This window comes from Engystomops pustulosus, chromosome 3, assembly GCF_040894005.1.
Source record: "Engystomops pustulosus chromosome 3, aEngPut4.maternal, whole genome shotgun sequence".
NCBI classification, from domain to species: Eukaryota; Metazoa; Chordata; class Amphibia; order Anura; family Leptodactylidae; genus Engystomops; species Engystomops pustulosus.
The window spans coordinates 202708218-202729815 of record NC_092413.1 but is presented as its reverse complement, the minus strand read 5'-3'; the positions used below and the strand labels follow the sequence as shown (position 1 = coordinate 202729815).

The window sequence follows — 21598 nt, the reverse complement described above, 5'->3', positions numbered from 1 at the left end:
AAAATCATTCTGCGGGTTACCCCGGTTAGGGCAATACCCCATAGGAGGCAATAACCTGTAGGATGGAGACACGGCAGGGCTCAAAAGGGAATAACTTGTTGGAGCACAGACATTGTACTTTTTTTTTTCTTTTTGGCATCATGAAAGATTTGTAGATGGCAATAGGGGCCAGTACAGTAGAAACCCCTAAGAACTGACCCTATTTTGGAAACTACACCCCTCCATGAATTAATCTAGGGGTATAGTTAGCATTTTAACCCCACAGGTGGACCCCTGAAAAAGTGCATAATGGATAGTGCATAGTAAAAAATATCCATTATGTCATTTTGTGCCCAGCTGCTGCCACGGGAGACAAACACCCTAAAAATCATGATGCATGTTTTCCCGGGTAAAGCATACGGGATAGTAATCTACAGGCTGGGCACATGGCAGGGCTTAGAAGGGAAGATGCGGCATGCGGCATGATGTATAAGCTGTGCGTCAGGGTAACAACAGGGTACTCTAAAAATCCAGGGATGTATGATAAATTCGGAAGCAATCTTTCATACATAACCCTGGTTTTTCTGGGCATGTCTCACAGTGATGAATGGTGTCCTTCCTAATGCCATTTTTGGAGCACACCCTGCACCTCTTTTGTGACCTTCCCTTGCTGGCTGATTGGGGAACTACTCCTGGAAAGTGCTGCCCTGGTACAATACGTGATGTGGCCTCACTTCCAGATGTGCTAGCACTCTCCCCTTCCTGGTCTCCAAAAAGAAAGTACTTTATTACCACCTCTTGAAATTCCAGGAAAGTTCCCCTCTGGCCGGCATATCGATGCAGCACATAAGCATTATACAATGCCATCTGCATGATGTGCACGGCCAGCTTCTTGTACCACACCCTCGACTTCCGCATGGCATTGTACGGCTGAAGCACCTGGTCAGACAAGTCCACCCCTCCCATGTATTTATTATAATCTAAAATACAGTCTGGCTTGGGGGCTTCTGCACTGGCACCTCGTACTGGGACAGGGGTGGTGGTGTGCTCATGTATTGTGGTTAATACAAGGACTTCTCTCTTGTCCTTGTACTTAACACACAGTACAGAGTCGCTGCATAGTGCCCTGCTTTCGTGCCTTTTAAGTTTTTGCCCAAGCAGCGACTTAGGGAGACCTCTCTGATTTCTGCGTACAGTGCCGCATGCCGCAGTATTTCTGGAAGTGAGGCACTTGAACAGGGTGGTGCTGGTGTAGAAATTGTCCAGGTAGATGTGGTAGCCCTGGTCCAGCAGTGGGTGCACTAAATCCCACACTATCTTCCCTGTAACACCCAGGAAGGGGGGGCATTCTGGGGGCACTATAGTGGAGTCCTTCCCTTCATATACCCTGAACTTGTATGTGTACCCTGATGAACTTTCGCACAGCTTATACATCTTCACACCATACCTTGCCCTCTTATTGGGCAGGTACTGGCGGAATTGAAGTCTCCCTTTGAATTGTACCAGGGACTCGTCTATGCTCACATGTTTGGCGGGAGTATATGCCTGGGCAAACTTGGCACTAAAATGATCTAATATGGGCCTGACCTTAAATAACCGATCATAACTGGGGTCACCTCTGGGTGGGCACTGTGTGTTGTCAGTGTAGTGCAAAAACTTATGGATGGCTTCAAAGCGCATCCTGCTCATTGCCATGCGGAACATGGGGGTGTGGTACAGTATGTCTGTGCTCCAGTAGTCCCTGATTGAAGGCTTCTTTACTATCCCCATAAGGAGTATTATGCCCCAATACTTGTGCATCTCTGCTGCAGTGACAGGGGTCCACCTGTAGGGTTGTGCATAAAAGGACGTGGGGTTTTGGGCAATATGTTGTGCAGCGTAGAGATTTGTCTGAAATATAATAATATTCAGCAGCGCCTCATCAAAAAAAAACTTAAAAAAGTCCACAGCTCTGAGCCCTGTCGTGTCAAAGTTAATTCCAGGATGGCCCGTAAAGTCAGGGACCTGAGGGGTATAATTATCTGGGGCTACCCATGTGGGGTCAGTGGAAGCCCCAGACGCTTCTCCTGCAGAAGTCCCAGAAACTTCTCCTGCAGAAGTCCCAGGCACTTCTCCTGCAGAAGTCCCAGGCACTTCTCCTGCAGAAGTCCCAGGCACTTCTCCTGCAGAAGTCCCAGGCACTTCTCCTGCAGAAGTCCCAGGCACTTCTCCTGCAGAAGTCCCTGGAACCCTACGGCGCCTTCTTGGGGGTCCTTCCAGGTCACTAGAAGATGAGCAGGAGGATGATGATAAGTAAAAGGGACCATCATCCCCACTAGCTGACTCGGTGTCAGAGGCAAGCATGTTATATGCCTCCAACACGGTGTACGTCTTCTGAGACATTGCACACAAAAAAAATAGAGAACTAGAAAAATTAGATAATGTGCACCAAACTACACGGATAAACCGTCTAGCAGGCACACAAAAAAAAAAAAATATAATGCACACCAAACTACACGGACAAGCCGCACAGATGGCACACACAAAAAATAATGTGCACTAAACTACACGGACAAGCCGCACAGATAGCACACAAAAAAAAAAAGAGAATGCACACCAAACCACACGGACAAGCCGCACAGATGGCACACAAAAAATAATGCGCACTAAACTACACGGACAAGCCGCACAGATAGCACACAAAAAAAATAATGTGCACTAAACTACACGGACAAGCCGCACAGATAGCACACAAAAAAAAAAAGAGAATGCACACCAAACCACACGGACAAGCCGCACAGATGGCACACAAAAAATAATGCGCACTAAACTACACGGACAAGCCGCACAGATAGCACACAAAAAAAAAAAGAGAATGCACACCAAACCACACGGACCAGCCGCACAGATGGCACACAAAAAATAATGTGCACTAAACTACACGGACAAGCCGCACAGATAGCACACAAAAAAAAAAAGAGAATGCACACCAAACCACACGGACAAGCCGCACAGATGGCACACAAAAAATAATGTGCACTAAACTACACGGACAAGCCGCACAGATAGCACACAAAAAAAAAAAGAGAATGCACACCAAACCACACGGACAAGCCGCACAGATGGCACACAAAAAATAATGCGCACTAAACTACACGGACAAGCCGCACAGATAGCACACAAAAAAAATAATGCGCACTAAACTACACGGACAAGCCGCACAGATAGCACACAAAAAAAAAGAGAATGCACACCAAACCACACGGACCAGCCGCACAGATGGCACACACAAAAAGTAGCTACGTACGGGCGCTCTGGAAAAAAATATTACCAGGCACCGAAAAAAAACCTATGTGCACCGCGCAAAAAGGCGCTACAAATGCACCTAGCTTGCCCTAAGACAAACTAACTACCGCTAAGACTGCTAAAGATTCTGTGCAGCGCTATTCACACGGCGCACTGAAAAGTGCGTCCAGTGCAGAACAACGCTAACACAGCGCACTGAAAAGTGCGTTTGGGTTCAGAAGGGACAGACAGGGAAAAACGGAAGACACGTGGGATCACACAAGGCGATCACACAGGGAACACACAGGACACAGGAAAAAACAGATAGGATGGGAATTTGTAGGGAACAATAGGGATCAGATAAGGATCAGAACACTATTTATAGTGTAAAAGTGTATTTTGGTGCACACAGTAACGCTCTTTCCTCTCTCCAGCGATACCAAACCAAAATGGTGCCGCTGGAGGAAGAGGAAAGGGCTAAAAGCACGTTTTTCAGCCCAAAATCGCTGTAATTGGCCAGTCAGGTTTGACTGGCCAATCACGGCGATCGGCGGGCGGGACCGATTTGATTGGTCGGGTGACGGAGACAGGAACTCCTCCTGCCTCTGTCACCCAATTCTCGTCCCGATGTCACCACGTCGCGAGACGTGGTGACAATTCTAAAATCCTATGCGCTCGCGCCGTAGCTGTACTGCGCTGAGCGCTAATCGTCGGAAGCTGCGCAGTACAGCTACGGCGCGGAGCGCTAAGGTGTTAAATAGAACCTAAAGTATGTAATGGGCTGTCCCAAGCTTGTGAATGCTGTTGTGCGTAAGTGTGCAGGACTCGTGATCACACGTGTGGATTCGCAGGTCCTTGAGTCAGTGAAATTCTGTAAATACTTTTTGTATTGATACCTGATGACTGTAGATCTTTTATTTTATATAAAAGTAAAAAAAACATAACAATACAAACCAAACATAATATACAATATATACAAAATATATACAATATCTTACCTGCTGGTCCAGCCTTATTCATACCTAGCAAAAACAATAACTTAAAATACACCGAAATGAATAAACACCAAATACCACAACCCCCACCCAACTGATTATCACAACCTAAACCAAACCAATAAACAATAAGACAAGCCACACCCACAAATAAACATAAATGACCATAAATATACATAAACCCACCCCACACCCTCTAATAACAAACCACCCCACACAGATCACATCCCACACCTTTTCTTTTTTTTTTTTTTTAAATATATAATAACAAACAACACTACACTAAACTAAATCCCTCGCCCACACCCTCCCCTTCCCCCCAGACACTGGTCTAACGTCCAAAGTTTGCGTTAAGTAGTCCAGACCAGTGTCCAAGGTCAGTTCATAAGTCCCATCACCATCACCCCCCTCCCACCACCATCACCCCCCTCCCAACCTAACACTGTGTCCCAAACCCCACTATATACAATATATACAGTATTTACAACATAACATAAAGAAAAACAGAATACAAATAAAATCTGAACAACATCAATCAAAACCACATAAAGCCCAGGTTCGGCGCTTGCAAGCCCAACATCACTACATGCCCAGAACACAAAACAAAAATCTATTGTGCAGCATCAGCCCAACACCAGGAGAGGAGATGACAGACTAAGGGACACTAAAGGAGAACCCCCTCCAAAGGAGAGAGGCCCTCCCCGTGCCCAGCCTCTCATACTCCAGAGAGCGCACCTTCACCAGGTCACCCAGAATGTTCCTAACCACCTCATCCACCGGGAGGATTTTACTCTGCGTCGAAACTAAGCACCGTGCGTTCCACGTGTGGTACCTGACCACTAGGCTAACTAGGAATAACGTGCAGCGGTCCCGGCCACCCAGGCCTCTGAATGCTCCATAGGCCCCCTCCGCGTAGGAGAGACCGGCCAACCCGGGCCAATGGATGGAAGAGCGCACCCGGTTGTACACCTCTGTGTTAAAGGGGCACTGAAGCAGGAAGTGGTCCATGCTCTCCAGCAGGCCACCGCACTCCTCCCGGGGACAACCCCTTTCCTCAGAGCTCCTACACTTCAGATTGTCCCTCACACACAGCTTTCCATGGAAGCAGCGCCAAGTCACGTCCCAAAACTTCAAGGGGATCCTTCAAAAGACCTAAACCCACCCCCAGATCCCGACTTGTGCAATCCCTGAGGGCCAGAGGCTTCTGGAAATGGGTCAACAGAACCCTTTTGTCAAGGATTTTCCTCGACATGGTCCTGATCTCCCACATTCCCAGACCCCAATCACCTTCAGAACCGGGGTAGCGTAAGCCGGAAGGTGCCCATGCGGTGTACGAAGATCCTTCATTTGCCCTCCTGTCTCCCATTCCTGGAAGAAAGGCCGAAACCATCCCCTGCAGGAGTATACCCACGGAAGAGTCCTCTCTTTCCAGAGGTTTGCTACCTGATACCTGATGACTGTAAAGGACCTGTAAGGACCATATCATGAAGTCTCAGCTCATAGTATGAATAATGTTTCAATCCACCAGCATATTATACAAGGTAAAAGTAGACATCTGCTGAACATAGAGGACCTACAATCCTAACAAAACATTAGTCGGCTGGCATGAACTTGTCAAATGATAAATTAAGTTACAAGACAAGTCCAGCTACATCTGTATGTAAATCTGATGGTGTCAAGGTGCAGAGCAGATGCAGCTGCTAACTCATTACACCTCGATGGATTTCTTAAGATATTAAAGAAAAACATCACAGGAAACCTCCTTCTTTTCATAACCTCGTCCCCAGCAGAACAAGACACTAGTTCACATTGTGTGTGATCTTCACGTATTCTGCAAGAATGTCACGCTCCCTTGAAGAAAAATGTGACTGTCACACAGATTATCCCCTGACCCCCTTCTTCCCGCCATTGCCAAGAGGCACAACATCTGCCAGGCCGGCGCTAAAGCTTTGTGCACATGTGTTATGCCCGGACATGTTTACCACATACAATCCTTATTCTTGGGTGAGCCGCATGATCCCATTTTCATGTAAATATCCCTGGATGCACTAATTGCACAAAGCGCCAATGGACAGAAGAAGGACACGGAAAGCCCTTTACCCCCCACAAAATAGAGGAAAATATTTATTCTTAAAGGGAACCTACCACCACAATTCTACCTATAAAGGTAGAACGGGTGGTAGGTGCATGTATGGGACGTGTGGGATGTATGGGACATGTATGGGAGGATAGCCCCTTTTTAGAGCTAATCCTCACGTCCCCACTATTTTTTTGAAATTGCCCTAATATGTAAATTTTGTAAAGCGGCTACTGGGGCGTGGAGTAGTCGGACATCAGGCTACACGTTGCGGCTTCTCCACACCCCAGTAGCCTCTTTGCTCCTCCTACCCTGAGATCTTCGGCGCCCAGCTCCCTGTAGCTGCGAGCTCTCGTCTGAGAAGCCGGCGTTCTACATGCGCAGAACGCAGACCTGCAGCCACAGCTCTGAGGCCGGAGCTACTGCGCATCCGCAGAACTCCAGCTTTTCGGATGAAGGCGTGGAGCTACGAGGAGTTGCGCGCCAAATATCTTAGGGTAGGAGGAGCAAAGAGGCTACTGGGGCGTGGAGTAGCCGTAACGTGTAGCCTCAGCTCCGACTATTCCACGCCCCAGTCACCGCTTTACAAAAGTTACATATTAGGGCAATAAAAATTTTAAAAAGATAGCGGGGACGTGAGGATTAGCTCTAAAAAGGGCTATCTTCACGTCCCATACATCCCCCTACCACCCGTTCTACCTTTATAGGTAGAATCATGGTGGTAGGTGCCCTTTAAGGAAACTTGGACCACGTTGAAGATGAACAAATCATCAGCGTCGCTGTTTCCTTGTCATAGAGACATTTTTTGCATAGATTTAACAAAAGTTAAACTATGACTTATTATTTCTGCCTCTCAGTTTATGGAAATGTCTCTATTTTGTCCCAATTTGTCCCCTTGAGACAATGCAATGCTCATTTCAAACTAGATTTCTGAAACACTGAAACAAATTGCACAGCAGTACACAAGGGGCGCAACTACAGGGGTAGCAGCCATAGCACAACAGTGTCAGGGGGCCCCAGCAGTAGCGTATCTGCTCTATGTCTGTACATGGTATTGTATGTATGTGTGTATTTGCTGTATGCGTGTATATGGTGTGTATATGCGCAATATGTGTGTGCATATGTAATGTGTATATGCTGCATATGGTGTATGTATATGTGGTGTCTATATACTGTATGTATGTTTATGCAGTATGTGTGTATATATGTCAATTTTTTAAGGGTGTCCTTTCAGAAGTCTGCTATGGGGCCCAGCCTCTCCTAGTTGGGGTAACAGTGTACGTACTGTACTGGCTGTTACGATGTGCAAAAGCACTTCTACCTTCCCACTGGGTGAGATTACAGAAGTAGAGAGAGGGGGAAATGCTGAGTTAGCAGAGTGGAGGGTAAACAGAGTAAAAGCCTGCTACATGCTACAGCATGGAAGAGCTCTGTTAACACCCCCAGAGTCCTTCTGGCTCATTAGCATAATGGTAAAAGTTGCTTCTAGAAGGAAGGAGACCATGGATAACATATATAAGAAGATGATCACAGTCACTGAATTGTGGTTTATTTTCCTTTATTGCTTTTACCATGTAGCCTAAATAAACAGTTTTAGCTTTTTTAGTTCAGATGTTTTCAGATGCAACAATATCTAGATTTTTTCTTTGGATACTGGCCTTTCATAGTGCCGATTTCAGTAATTGTATCTTCAGGCTGTCAGTGTGCTGGTCTTGTGCGAGTTTTTACTAGACAACCTTTCAGAAATTGTGCCAAATTTAACACAATTGACCTATTTTTTTTTTAAATTTGGGACAATTACCAACAGCTGAGGAAATTAAAACCATCCCATGTTTTAGTTCAAAACTGTGCCAAAACCAACAAGCAAAGTTATAAACCTTGACAAAGATTCCTAAGGAAGAAAACTACGCTCCTCAGGACTTCTTTTATTATAACTCTTTATGTCACCTTTGCAGCAATATAGAGTTTAAAAAATTATGGTAATCAGTCTGGGGTGCAGTCTGCCTTGGATTATAATTTATTCACTCCCCCATACAAGTCCCACCTTACAAGGCGGGACTTGTATCGTACTGGGAAGTGAATAAATTATAAGCCAAGGCACTCAGGGGAGCTCCGGTTACGCAGCCAGAGCGCCCCAGACTGTTTAGAATAATTTTTATAGCTCTATAATTTCACAATCGCAACACATTGAGCCCTTGAGGCGAATAGTTCAGGAAAACTGATGGTAGATGTCCTTTAAACAAAAGTGACTTGGAGTTTACACCAATTTCCTAGTTAGAGATGAGCACACACAAAATTTAGGTTTGGCATCCACCGCTTGGTAGCTCTACCTAACTAACATCAGACATCTTGATGGGCGGCAGCGCAAGTAGGCATGGCTTTGATTGGTCAGGTGTGTATACCAGGTGTCTTTAAGCAACATGTCTGGGTTCGGCGGAACTGCCAAACTAAGAACTCTAAAGTCGGGGTCCGAACAACTCTAATCTTATTATCATCATATTATCCAATTTTACACAAAAAGCCCCAAAACACATGGAAAATCATACATTGCACCTTTTTGACACCTAGAGTGCATGGCCTGAAAAATTAGCCCCTTTAAGTTGAACTCAAGACCTCAAAGCCGCAGCCCACTGACTGGGCACCAAATCTACTGCGACACCTAGCACAACAAATGTGGGTGCTTCAAAATGGAAATGATTAAGGAAAAGAAGGAAGTAAGGGATTTGGGGGATGAGTAGAGAAACCTAGGCTAGGAAATGCTGACAGGTATATTTCAGAATCAATAAATCAATGGCGTTCATTGAAAACTTTTTAAATATGACATGAGGCGTTTTGAACCCATTTTTAGGCCTTTTTAAGCAGTCCGAAAAAAAAGCATGCGTTTTTTGAAAATGCATCAGTTTTTTACCGTTTTTCCCAATTATCTTAATTAAGATAATTAGAAAACGGGAAAATACGGTCAAAAAACGGATGCGTTTTTAAAATGCATGCATTTTTTAACGGACTGCTTAAAAACGGTTCAAAAAGCCACGTGTGCCACCACCCTTCTCCTTAAAAAAAGGTAATAATATTGCTGAGTGGTGGTATTTATCCAGTCGATCAGCTTATTGATGGAACCACAGCACTCTAGTATGCACAGCTCCGACCAGTGGTAGTGGCAGTGAATGGTACTGCAATGTAGTCCTGACCACTGAAATGGGAATGAGCTGTAGTAACCAGACCTCCAGAGCAATTGAGTTGAACAATGGGGTTGCTAGGACCTTGACGCTTCTAATATATAAAACCTTTTCTAAGGATAGTTCAGTAGTGCTAACATTTTGGACAACCCCTTTTTTAGTTTCTTTAGCTTTTCAAATGCCAAAGGGCCTGCTACCTATTAAATTCAATGAAAATGCCAACTTACAGGGCAGTTATGTATGGGACACTACAGAGACATTACGACCCCCTGTTCTTCCAATTGTGTGTTATTTTTGGTAAATAATCCAGATTTGCAGCTCTGCAACCTGAAGAGCTTTGTGCTCTCTGCGCTATGCTGCTCCCCTGCTGTATTGGGATTTTGGTTGGATACTTATTGTAGTCAGAGGGGAGGGGCTGTGGAACAGTTTATTGCAAAGAGCAGAAACGTCTTCAGGCTGATAAGAAGCACTTCCAGGACCAGAATTTAAAATTCACTTTTCACAGTCCTGCTGCTACTTACTACACAGAAATATGCTACAATTACACAAATCTTCAGGGCCAATACCTTGCACTGTCTGCAGCTTTGTATAGTCAAGATTACTGATAGACTCCCTTCCCGTGTACGAAAGCAAGCAAAGATCTTGAGAACAAGATGTGAACAAACCAAAATCAAAATATAATAAATTCAGTATAGGTTCTAGTAATTATTTATTGTTGTACCGTATTTTTCGGCGCACCAAAAATCCTTTGATTTTCTCAGAAATCAAAGGTGCGCCTTATAATCCAGTGCGCCTTATATATGAACCGTACTTACAGACAACAGCTGCCTTGTACTGTGTCCAGGTCTGTCACCTGCTGGTCATTCATCCTTATAATAGGGTGCGCGTTATAATCAGGTGCGCCTTATATCTGAACCATTCTTACAGACAACAGCTGCCTTGAACTGTGCACAGGTCTGCCACCTGCTGGTCATTCATCCTTATAATCAGGTGCGCCTTATATCTGAACTGTTCTTACAGACAACAACTGCCTTGAACTGTGCACATGTCTGCCACCTGCTGGTCATTCATTCTTATAATCAGGTGCGCCTTATAGTCCAGTGCGCCTTATATCTGAACCGTACTGACAGACAACAGCTGCCTTGAACTGTGCACAGGTCTGCCACCTGCTGGTCATTCATCCTTATAATCAGGTGCACCTTATAACCGGTGTGCCTTATATATGAACCTAGATGTTTTAGCAGGCATTTATTGATGGTGCGCCTTATAATCCGAAAAATACGGTATATCTTTTACAACCCCAGTATACTTGATGTGGACCTTTGTAACAAATCACTACAGGAAAAAAGAAAATCAAAGAGGATGGTTGTTTTTTTTCTTGTGCCTGATTTTTTTTTTTCTGTGTTTTTTTTTTTTTTTTACTAGACAGGTTGGCGAACTGCCTGGCAATCCACTTGTACTGACATATTTTGGGCAAAGCTTTATAAAAAGGGAGCCATGTGGGCAATGTTAGTAAACATTATCCGGCACAGTCTGGTGTGACACCGGCGGCAGCAGGAGGGTGATTAGCTGGCAGATCACATGCACTGGACACACAAGAAGATTGCGCTGCCTGTGAAACTGCAGCTTCGCCAGCCCTATAATCTAGCAGCTGCTCTTGTTTCCATGGCAACTGTGAAAAAGCGAACAATGGAGGGAAGGCTGCGGCGTGCGATCTTTCTGCATAAATGCCTCCAGCCCACCAGCCTCTCCTCTGTGTCCTCACACCATAATGCGCACCTCCGACTCACACTGTGATCTGTAGTTAAGAACACAACAAAGAGCCGCATTGTGGGAAATACATTATAACGTTAACCTCTGCGCTGCGCCGACACCGAAAGCGCCATAAACCCCATCTAGTAACGAGAGTATATTATATATATACTCACACTAATGTAATAAGTGTACTGAATACAGACATATATATATATATATATATATATATATATATATATATATATAATAAAGAAAAACGGCAGCACTCCAAAATTTGTGAAAAAAACGTGGTGTTTTATTCCACCTCCCGCAACGTTTCGGCTGTGTTCAGCCTTTGTCAAGCAATGTGTGTCTGGTTACATACAGGTATATATGGTCACAAAGTGATGACATCATACACAAGGTAAACAATGAAAGTGCACTTAATTTGTGCTCATCAACACATGTTATAGTGATTGTACAACACTGTAATCATAAGTACAATGATAGGGATCATACATTACTAAGATCAAGTGAAACTGTGTTACAAGATCCATTTTAAATATATATAATGTGAAATCTCACCTGTGTGGGAGTCTCCTCTGTGAAAATCAAAACAGGCGCTCGTCGCGTCTAAACTATGCGACTGGGCATGTCCGTGACGTATAATGGAGAGCAGATCAGATGTGCGCATGTCGCGCATGCGCAGAATGACTAAAAGTTACTATCCGCGCCATATTAAGCAAGGGTACTGCGATCTAATTCGCTAGGTACCGGCACATGCGTGGATCACCTGCAAATGTCCACGGTCGCCATCTCAGGTAAGGGAAAGCAGTATAATCGGAGGATCTATTGCCAGTAGCAGAATAAGGTACAATCTGATGTATATAACAGACCAGAGCCTAAGGTAAATAGTGCCTTGGGATATCCCTACTTGGGCACATAAGAAAGTAACAACCCGACCCCAAAATATGGGCTAAAAAGGCTATGTCAATAAGACCATGTCCCAAAATAATGTGGGTATTGAGGAAAAGAGATTTGCACTGTACCGTAATGAAAATATACGTATTCTCACCACAGGTGCTGTGCTATCTCGCCCACTAGAGGACAGATGAGAATAAAGCCCTAGAGGTCGGGATGTACTAAAGATGCGAAGCATATAGCCTCAAATATCCAAAAGGCCGAGGTCAGAAATACTATAATGTTGTAAGATGCAACTAAGGAAGAATTCTGCAAAAATCAATGATTCATATCACCCCAAAACCTAAGTTATATGATCTGCTACTCCATTATATATGTCACAAAAAACGCAAAAGGTATATGATGAAAATCATTTATTGATTACATACAAAAATAAATGGTAGATGTCAAAGGAGAAATCCACATGTGGTGTCCAACATAATGTGAAGGTACAGTGATGTGCAAGTGGGATACGTGATCTAGAAAAAAAGAAAGAAAACATGATTAGAAACATATGGTAAAGACACCATAACCTAAACCGAGGATCACAGAAGGCAAAAATGTAAGCGGCATAGTACGGCAAACCAATCACTTCAAAAAATTCCACTTGTCTTAAAGTCCACATTAAGACCGTTGGGTTTTAATGTGTTTAGTTTGAAAATCCATTCCAACTCTCGTCTTTTTAACAGTTTCATCCTATCCCCTCCTCTCCTCAGGGGCGGGATCCTGTCAATAAGACGAAATCTGAGTTGTCCCTCTCTGTGTTTACATTCATAAAAATGTTTGGGGACAGGGAGGTCTTTTCTGCCGGCCCTAATAGTGTAGCGATGTTGGTTGATACGGGTCTTAAAATCGAGGGTGGTTTCCCCGATATACCACAAATTACAAGGGCATTGCAATAAATAAATTACATGATCGGAGTCGCATGTGAGGTAATGTTTAATCTCATATGTGACATTGGACACTGGATGAGTGAATCTGTCACCCTTAAGCATCATTGTACAATTAATGCAATGTCTACAAGGGAAACTGCCCATCTTCTGGGGGGCAAGGAAGGTTTGTCTAGTTTGCTTCTTAGGGCCTATATCGGCTTTCACCAGTTTATCTCTAAGGCTGGGCGTGCGTCTATAGGACAGGAGCGGTGGGGCATTAAATTCAGGGATCTTCGGAAAGGCATCTGACAAGATGTGCCAATTTTTGGAAATGATTTTACCTATCTCGCTGCTCATCTGTGTGTAGGTAGACACAAAAGGTACCCGTTTGAGTTCCCTATGTCTGGGTTTAGGTTCTAAAAGTTCCCTTCTCGTCATGTCCGAAACCCTGTCTTTGTGTTCCACTATGAGTGGTGTTGGGTAGCCCCGATCCCTGAACTTAGTAGCAAGTTCATCAAAATTTTTCTGAAGATTGGACTCAAGTGAGACTATCCGGCGCACCCTAAGGAATTGGCTGTACGGGAGGGACCTTACCATCTTTTTAGGGTGGTTGCTACTGAAGTGTAATAAGTTGTTCTTATCTGTCGGTTTCACATAAAGATCTGTCTGTAGAGTTTTCTCCTTCAGGACTACTTGTACGTCCAAGAACTGTATCGTCTCTCTGGACCATACAAGAGTGAACTGTACATTTTCATCCACCCCATTGAGGAAATTTTGAAAAAGGAGGAGTTCATCCAATGTCCCCTTCCATATCAGGAAGATATCATCTATGTATCGCCACCACTTCCACCACTATCATCTATGTATAGAGATACATAGATGATATCTTCCTGATACCTTTTGTGTCTACCTACACACAGATGAGCAGCGAGATAGGTAAAATCATTTCCAAAAATTGGCACATCTTGTCAGATGCCTTTCCGAAGATCCCTGAATTTAATGCCCCACCGCTCCTGTCCTATAGACGCACGCCCAGCCTTAGAGATAAACTGGTGAAAGCCGATATAGGCCCTAAGAAGCAAACTAGACAAACCTTCCTTGCCCCCCAGAAGATGGGCAGTTTCCCTTGTAGACATTGCATTAATTGTACAATGATGCTTAAGGGTGACAGATTCACTCATCCAGTGTCCAATGTCACATATGAGATTAAACATTACCTCACATGCGACTCCGATCATGTAATTTATTTATTGCAATGCCCTTGTAATTTGTGGTATATCGGGGAAACCACCCTCGATTTTAAGACCCGTATCAACCAACATCGCTACACTATTAGGGCCGGCAGAAAAGACCTCCCTGTCCCCAAACATTTTTATGAATGTAAACACAGAGAGGGACAACTCAGATTTCGTCTTATTGACAGGATCCCGCCCCTGAGGAGAGGAGGGGATAGGATGAAACTGTTAAAAAGACGAGAGTTGGAATGGATTTTCAAACTAAACACATTAAAACCCAACGGTCTTAATGTGGACTTTAAGACAAGTGGAATTTTTTGAAGTGATTGGTTTGCCGTACTATGCCGCTTACATTTTTGCCTTCTGTGATCCTCGGTTTAGGTTATGGTGTCTTTACCATATGTTTCTAATCATGTTTTCTTTCTTTTTTTCTAGATCACGTATCCCACTTGCACATCACTGTACCTTCACATTATGTTGGACACCACATGTGGATTTCTCCTTTGACATCTACCATTTATTTTTGTATGTAATCAATAAATGATTTTCATCATATACCTTTTGCGTTTTTTGTGACATATATAATGGAGTAGCAGATCATATAACTTAGGTTTTGGGGTGATATGAATCATTGATTTTTGCAGAATTCTTCCTTAGTTGCATCTTACAACATTATAGTATTTCTGACCTCGGCCTTTTGGATATTTGAGGCTATATGCTTCGCATCTTTAGTACATCCCGACCTCTAGGGCTTTATTCTCATCTGTCCTCTAGTGGGCGAGATAGCACAGCACCTGTGGTGAGAATACGTATATTTTCATTACGGTACAGTGCAAATCTCTTTTCCTCAATACCCACATTATTTTGGGACATGGTCTTATTGACATAGCCTTTTTAGCCCATATTTTGGGGTCGGGTTGTTACTTTCTTATGTGCCCAAGTAGGGATATCCCAAGGCACTATTTACCTTAGGCTCTGGTCTGTTATATACATCAGATTGTACCTTATTCTGCTACTGGCAATAGATCCTCCGATTATACTGCTTTCCCTTACCTGAGATGGCGACCGTGGACATTTGCAGGTGATCCACGCATGTGCCGGTACCTAGCGAATTAGATCGCAGTACCCTTGCTTAATATGGCGCGGATAGTAACTTTTAGTCATTCTGCGCATGCGCGACATGCGCACATCTGATCTGCTCTCCATTATACGTCACGGACATGCCCAGTCGCATAGTTTAGACGCGACGAGCGCCTGTTTTGATTTTCACAGAGGAGACTCCCACACAGGTGAGATTTCACATTATATATATTTAAAATGGATCTTGTAACACAGTTTCACTTGATCTTAGTAATGTATGATCCCTATCATTGTACTTATGATTACACTGTTGTACAATCACTATAACATGTGTTGATGAGCACGAATTAAGTGCACTTTCATTGTTTACCTTGTGTATGATGTCATCACTTTGTGACCATATATACCTGTATGTAACCAGACACACATTGCTTGACAAAGGCTGAACACAGCCGAAACGTTGCGGGAGGTGGAATAAAACACCACGTTTTTTTCACAAATTTTGGAGTGCTGCCGTTTTTCTTTATTTTATATCCATTGGACTCTATCTGGTGAGAGTCGGGATAGCACCCAATTTCACTACAAACACTAAGGACTGTGCTGCTGATTCTCCATTTTATATATATATAATACACATACAGTATTCAGAGCAATAATATACAGGCAGTCCCCGGGTTACGTACAAGATCAGTTCTGTAGGTTTGTTCTTAAGTTGAATTTGTATGTAAGTCAGAACTGTATATTTTATAATTGTAACCCCAGACAAAAATTTTTTTGGTCTCTGTGACAATTGGATTTTAAAAATGTTGGGTTGTCAGAAGAACCACGATTAACACTAAATCTTCATTACAGACACCTGTGATAACTGTTATAGCCAATCATTGTAGCCTAGGGCTTAAGTACAGGAAATTACCAACTACCAGAGGGCCGTTTGTAACTAGGGGTCGACTGTAAGTCGGGTGTTCTTAAGTACGGGACCCCCTGTATTATATAACCAGGGCCACTTTTAGACAAAGTGGGGCCCTGAGCACCTGTGTGACATCACATGACCAGGGATATAACGGCTTGTGCACCTGTGTGACATCACATGACCACGGGCAAATTTCTATCCACAGGAAGTAAACAATGAAGCTACCTGCTATATGACAGCAAGCAGAGATCTAGACAACTATAACTTTTCATTACACAAACAATATAAATGATTTGCTTAAAGTAGAGAATTCCTTAGAGAACTCAGGTAAGCTCATGATGTGGTCCAGCCACATGTATAGCTCACTAGTGTTGGGTGGGATGAAGGGGGGGGGGTTATTTTGTAATTGTTTTGTTTTTCTATGTGAGTTTTCTATACTATTTATGACAATATTCAAAATCTTTCAATTAAAAGAAGCGGTAGCTGCTGAGGCGGGGGCTACAGAAAGGGGGGCATAACGTGCGGAGCTACAGAAAGAGAGGCACAAGGTAAACCAGATGAAGCGCTTGGTTCATAGTTGTTCCTATGATTCCAATCCATTGTTTTTCCTTTCTTTTATGTATGAGCAAGTGTGAAAAAAGCTTTTTAAGAATTCGAGAAAATAAAAGTTTTTATTGATCCTCTACCTGCTTGATCTGAGATGAATTATCCAGCTGCGGCATCAAACATCCAACAATTCCCCTTTCCTTGGAGTGCATTATACTTTGAGTCAGGTTTAGGCACTAAATAGACACAGGGGTTCATTTACTTACCCGGTCCTGTCGCGATCCAGCGGCACGTTCTCCGATGAGCATTCGGGTCTTCCGGTGATTCACTAAGGTCGTGCGCCCGATGTCCACCAGGTGTCGCTGCTGCACCGAGGTCCGTCGGAGTACACCATCCTATTCCTGTTGCATGTAAGCGTGTGACAAGCGTTTTTTCCGAATTCGTCGGAAAACCACGCCCCCCGTTTTTCACATGCAAGCCTGCGCCGATGCGACACAATCCGATCGCGTGCGCCAAAAAACCGGGGCAATTCGGCGCAAAAAGGTAAAATTCAGAGAAAAAATGGTAAAATTCGGAGAAAAATGCGATTCGGACCCTTAGTAAATGTGCCCCACAGTGTTTTTAGGCTACGACTAAGGAGAGATTTTATTTCTATAATTTTTGCCTGGGTGCTGGATTTTTCCCTTTGGATTCACACATACTTTGAGTCAGGTTTAGGCACTAAATAGATTTTCATACAGGGATAACTGTATGGTGTGGTGGCTGGTAGATGTTCACACCACAATGTTCTAGTTTCATCCCTGTAGGTAGATATGGTGGCATGTCAATATCCATTACTCACGAAAGTGAGTACACCCTTCATATTTTTAAAAATATTTTATCATATCTATCAATAGGACAACACCGGAGGTATGGCAATTTGATATAGTGTAAAGTAGTCAGTGTACGCCTTGTATAACAGTTTAGATTTGGTGCGCCCTCAAAATAACCCAACACACAGCCACTAATGTCTAAATGTCACCCCTTATCGAAAGTGGCTATTTTTTTACCCAAATTTCAATATTCTATGCGGCCGATATGATTTTCAAATTTCCAAAGGCAGGGGGATCATGCTCTACTTATCCATGTGGCTGAAAACCGCAACCAGACTGGCTGTAAATGATGACCAAAAAACTCTTCCTATCTTTTATTAAAACTCCCTACTTACAGCCTTACGGATCTTAGGCTACATTCACACGGACATATGCCACCCCCCACCCCCCGGCCAAAGCCGAGTGTCCATACGTCCAGTGCGGAGGGGTGACCCCTTTCCTCTCAATAGAGATGTGTGGAGCATGACTGTGCACATGGGGAGAAATAGGAAATGTTCTTTTCCCTGTGTACGGAGCGGTACGGTGCCACATGTGTGCGGCACAGTATCGCTCTGTGCACCTATTGCCGTCTATGGGGACGTATGTGCGGCCGTACGCTTGTGGCCGTAAATACGTCCCCTGCACGGTCGTGTAAATGTAGCCTTAGGGTGAGAGTGAAATGTTGGAGCAAATGGCAGAAATCGGAGAAATCTCGATTAAAAACTTTAACATTTCCACAAGGAAAGACAATTTACTTTGGCTCCGTTCACACGACCTCATCTAAGGATTGTGGACCTCACTTTCGTCAGACTGTTTGCCGTTTTCGGGATTCGCGCAGCTTTGACAGGTATTTAACAGGATTTTGGCGCAGCTGCGCTGGCTTTCATGCGACAGAATTCGGGGGGCGCGCCGCCTGATGATCCGAGCGCGGGATTTAACTTCAAATTGTGTTGCATCCAATGCACTTACATGCACCAGGAAGAAGAAGATGAACTCCGGCGGACTGAGCGGGGAAGCGACACATGCAGGATATCGGGCGCACAATCTTAGTGAATCGCGGCACAGTACATGATCGTCGGACAATGCACTTTCGGGGAACTCACTGCACTGGGTAACTAAATCTGCCCCAGTGTCTCAGGCTATCATAACGCTCCTATTTAAATTTCTTTATAGCTGGTGATGAGGTCCATTTATGCTGTGGAGCCTACAGCCTATTTTAGGCAGCAATGTTTTGGACAGCACATGATAGTACCAGCTGCCCTGCTGGGGATAGATAGATAATAGATCTACAGATCCAGGCTTGTATAGCCATACAGACATATTGGAAGACGAGTCCATAATCTGTAGAGCGCTGAATCACTGCTCTCTGACATGCAGAGAATAGTCTTCACAATTTCACATAATGGTCACTGTGTAAACTGGATAAGGCAGCTGTGTAATTCATATTGTGACAAATCACAATGCCTCAAAGCAAAAATGTATATATGCGGCAATAAATAGGCCCCCTGAAGCCCAGCGCGGTCGTATACATACCAGAGAAGAACTTCCTCCCGCTATATATGGGGATGACCTGAAAATGTCAATGTAATTATGTTATCTGCAATGGAAGACACAGCTATCGGTGTAGAAGAGTTATCTTATAGGAGGCTCCGCTGGATTTTACTGCTCTTGAAGTATTAACCAATGTAAAATCAGGAAGACAAATATGTATTAGAGAAACTAGATTATTTTTTATTTCAATTTCCATTACGGGGATTTTTGAAACTTTGAAAATGCAAGAAAAAGTTATTATTATTTTAGCTTTCACTACTGTCTTGCATGTAGTTATGTAGAACTGTTGTTTTTATGCTGCCAGGGCTTGCTGTTAGCAGGACCATTATAATGGTTCTTCATTGTAACACATTGGGGCAGATTTACTTACCCGGTCCTGTCGTGATCCAGCGGCGCGTTCTCCAACGAGGATTCGGGTCTTCCGGCGATTCACTAAGGTAGTGCGCCCGATGTCCACCAGGTGTCGCTGCTGTGCTGAAGTCCGCTGGAGTTCACCATCTGTTGCTGGGTGCAGGTAAGCACGTGTCAAGCAACCCTTTTTTTTTTTTTTAATTCCGCGGTTTTTCAGAATTCGTCGTCCCCCCATTTCCGCCGTTGCGCCACAATCCGATAGCGTGCACCAAAAACCCGGGGCAATTCAGCGCAAATCGGAAAGATTCGGGAAACCCGACGAAAAAAAGTGATTTGGGCCCTTAGTAAATGACCCCCATTGACCTCCAAATAAAATGCATTGTTCTCCAACACCAAGGGCGTAACTACAGGGGTAGCATCCAAAGCAGCTGCTGTGGGGCCTGCAGTGTCAGAGGGCCCGGCCAACCGATCTGCAACACTAAAGAACGGAGTATGTGCACCATTATATACTGTACATATTGAGCCACATTTAATAACTACATGCAGTTTGCCTCACTAACACTGGATTAATGAGAATGCACGGTTTTCCAAAAGGCTTAAACTGATTGCGCCATTTTTCTTCTGTTTAACGGGTTTGTGCCACAATTATGTTTGACTTGCCGACATAAATGTGATGGCTAGTGCAAATACGCACTGGAACGCCCCTTTAAGTGCGCGGTATTGTTTTGCGGCGCACATAGCACATCCACAACACAATACTGGTGCACAAACTACATAAATAAATGTGCAAGCAGATTGCATATGTCTACATCAGAATACTAGCACAGGCTGCTTAGTAAATATAGGCCATAATGCTGCACAGTTAACATATTCTGCTGTATAGAGCTGGGCCGGCAGTGTAGGGGGAAGGAACAGAAGAAGGACAGGACCAGGAACAACAGGACCAGGAACGACAGGACCAGGAAGCTCACATCTCTACTTCCTGCTGTCTACTTCCTCCATGTGGTCAGAAGCTACCGGGCCCCAGGATAAGATGACTGCCTGACAGTGAGTATATACATATGTGTGTATATGTGTATAAATGTATGGTTGTGTAGGTGTTATGTGTATATGCTCTTTATGTGTGTGTGCATATGTGTGTTTATATGCTCTATATGGGTGTTTATATATGTGATAAATATAAGCTGTATGTGTGTATATGGTGTATATATGGTTTATGTGCGTGTATATATGATGTGTATCTGTTCATGGTACTGTATGTATGCTATACGTGATGTATGTATGTGTGTGTATATACACTGTATGCGTGTATAAGGCACTGTATGTATGTGTGTATATGCGGTATGTGAGTATATATGGTGTGTATATACTTTCTGTATGTGTGTAGGTTGTATATATGTATGAATATGGTATGTTAATACTGTATGTATCCCTAATGTATATACCAATCCCTCATATTTTACCATATACCAATATATCCATTTCAATAAGTATATGTAATGTAATAATAATAATTATTATTTTATTAATACAGTGCACACAGATTACGCAGCGCTGCACAGAGCTTGTCACATCAGTCCATGTCCCCAATGGGGCTCACAATCGAATCAACCTACCAGTATGTTTTGGAGTGTGGGAGGAAACCAGAGGACCCAGAGGAAACCCACACAAACACGGAGAGAACATAGTCATTACGTTTTTATAATACAACTACTCTTTTTTTTCTGAACAACCTTTTAAAGAAAATCACATTAAATAATTTTTAAAGACACATGTAGGGGACGTCAAAAAGTGATACACAAATTTGATGAGAATGTCAGTAAAGACACCAAATAAAGCCTGGTAATGGTAATGGATCCAGATGTAAGCCGAGATAGAAAACTGCAACTGCAATGCTGTCTTCTTTGTGCACAATCTGCAGCGTGATTATTAGTACTCTTGTACTGGGGCAGATTTGTACCTTACATATCTCCGAATAATGCACACATAGCGGTCTCGTGCAGCTTCTCTGTATCTG

The 21598-nt window shown here is 43.6% G+C and overlaps 1 long non-coding RNA gene across 1 annotated transcript; it reads left to right on the top strand.

Moving 5' to 3' along the window:
• The first annotated feature begins 16478 nt into the window (after nucleotides 1-16478).
• LOC140120701 (uncharacterized) lies at nucleotides 16479-21357 on the top strand. The gene is made up of 3 exons (XR_011853957.1): nucleotides 16479-16609; nucleotides 20465-20628; nucleotides 21116-21357. It is a non-coding gene; the product is annotated as an uncharacterized lncRNA (long non-coding RNA).
• Nucleotides 21358-21598: the final 241 nt, after the last annotated feature.